Source organism: Verticillium alfalfae, genomic scaffold (assembly GCF_000150825.1).
Source record: "Verticillium alfalfae VaMs.102 supercont1.17 genomic scaffold, whole genome shotgun sequence".
In the NCBI taxonomy this organism is placed as follows: Eukaryota; Fungi; Ascomycota; class Sordariomycetes; order Glomerellales; family Plectosphaerellaceae; genus Verticillium; species Verticillium alfalfae.
Window position 1 is genome coordinate 8,964 of NW_003315022.1, and position 2,606 is coordinate 11,569.

Genomic DNA, 2,606 nt, shown 5'->3' on the forward strand with positions numbered 1-2,606 from the left:
CGATATAGTATTATAAAGCGTTACGTACTCGTTATAATAAATATAAAGTAAGACTTAGATTAATCACTATCGTAAGAAAGAGTATATCTATAAATATAAGAATATCCACCCTCTTATACCTATTTCCCTATCCTAAGTTAATTAAATAATAAGTCTATATTAGATAGTTTATAGGTACTATCGTGATCCTATTACCGTAGATCACGGTTAAGTTAGTAATAGGATCACCTTAAGTATCGTGATCTAGTTACGGTCACGTAAGTAATCCCTTTAGTCCGTGCTCTGCGTTTAGTCGCGTGCGGGGCTTCTGCCAGAGCTTCCTAGTGACGGCCTGGTCGGGCGTTATAATAACCTACGCTTCTACTAATAATAACCCTAACCCCCTCTAATAGTATTCCTCCTTCGGAAGCTGCCAGGTCGTAATATACGCTTAGTCCTCTCTCCTTAGCTTTTACGATTAAATAATAAGCGAACCCCTATTAATCTTATACCTCCTTTAGGTCTTAATATAACGCCTCGTCTCTTCCTTTACTTTATCCTAAAATATAATATAATATTAGGTTAGAGGTCCTTATTAAGTCCTAGGTAATTCTCCTTTAAGCTATTTAGTATTATCTAATATGAGGACGTCTATATATTCTAAGTCTTTATTTAATTCTTAAATCTCTATATCTTAAGGAGTACCTCCTACTAAGTAGCTAGGGTTTTCTAGGTTAATTATTTATTTTCTAATAGCTCCCGAAGTATAATATAATATTAAGTTAGAGGTCTTTATTAAATCCTAGGTAATTCTCCCCTAAGCTATTTAGTATTATCTAATCTAAGGACGTCTATATATTCTAGGTCTTTATTTAATTCTTAAGTCTCTATATCTTAAGGAGTACCTCCTATTAATTAGCTAAGGTTTTCTAGGTTAATTATTTATTTTCTAATAACTATAGTTTAGTACTTTTCTATGTTTTCTTCTTATCTTAATTCTACTTCTTATTTTTTAAGTATTCTTAATTAATAATTTAATAATTCTCTTTTATAGTTAATTAATAAGTAATCGCATACTAGTATAGCCTTACTATTATAATATTCTTCTATTCTCATTCTTTATCTTAATTCTATTTAATTATTCTTATAGTATATCTATAAAAGGATTTTTAACTCTTATTTCTATCTTTTCTTCTTCTTTAGTAATAATAATAATAACGATAATATTCCTCCCTTCCTTAATACTATCTTTATATTATTCTTAGTAAGCCCTTAGTAATTAACTATTATATAATTACTAATTAAGTATAGTATTTAGATCGATTTCGTTTTCCTAATTCTTTAATAAGAATAATTTATAAGTCTATTAGTATTTTGCTGTAGGATTTGGGGATTTCGGAAATTATAGGAATCTAGGTAGAATTCGGGAATTTAGGGATCTAGCAGGCTGTGAAGGAGATCTGCTTATCGAAATGTTGACGGAGGTAAACCGAAGTCGGCACAAGGAAAAGCAATGTTAAGTTGAGCACACCGCTTATCAAGCTGGTGTTGACCCAAGTGCTGTCGCCAACAAATAGCCACGACCAAGGAAGCGACTACATGGGCATTGTAACAGCAGTCGGCGCAGCAGGAAATCGGCTACTAGGACTTTTGGGCGATAGTCGAGCCGTCAATTGGACTCGACGTGGTCTCCAAACTGACTTGGCGGATTGCATTGACCGATGGCCTGGACGTGCCGACACTACGCCATGTCGCCGCTCGGGCCGCTTCGGGAGCGTCTCGACAGCTTACAGCTTCGGACCAAGAAATCTCGTCCCGCAGGTTGCAGCACCTGATGGCACGAGACAATACTTCCTAAAGTCCCGGACTTTGACGCTCCCAGGTGTATTGCCACTTCGGAGGGCAGGCACTTTGATGGTTGACAGGCACTCCTCAGGGTAGATGGCCACTCTGGTGGACAGACACTATGACGGTGGGCAGGCACTATGAGGGCGGCACTCTGGGGTGCCCACTCCGCCCGGCTACGTGTATGAAATGAGAGAACCGATTTTGGCTTTTGATTCTGGGCTCGTGTGGTCTGTGACCTTGAACAGGGCCTGCACAGGGAGTGGTTCGAGGCAGCTAGTTGGCGCTAGCCCGCACCAGGTGGTTAAAGGCGCTTTCCACGCGCGGAGGACCAGCTTTCAGGTTGCCCCTTCACTGCGCCGGGGGTGGGGGTGCGATGCTGGTGAACACTGTGTATCTTCTTCCATGAGATCCTTCGTTACGACAAGAACCGTACATCGATCCAACTCTCTCTCTCTCCTATTGCATTGCCCTTTTCCCTTTCTTCGTTTTCTTCTTCTCCTTCGCCGGGGTCTTTCTTGCCCGCCGTGTACTTCCTTGTGCTGCCTTGTTTCTGCAATTCTTCTTTTTGTTCTTCATCTTAACGCTGGGGGAACCGCCCTCTTGCGCTTTTGAAACACCTGGTGCTTTCGCCTTCGTACCAGTCTTGAGCGCTTTCGCTCGTTGTTTTGCCAATTTTACCGCGTTTCTCCTCGGCCCCTTCCCCTCTTGCCCGCAGCACTCTTCTTGCCAATGTCTTGCTGCTTCTGCGATCCTTCGTGTCCAGGCTCAACTGTCCTCTG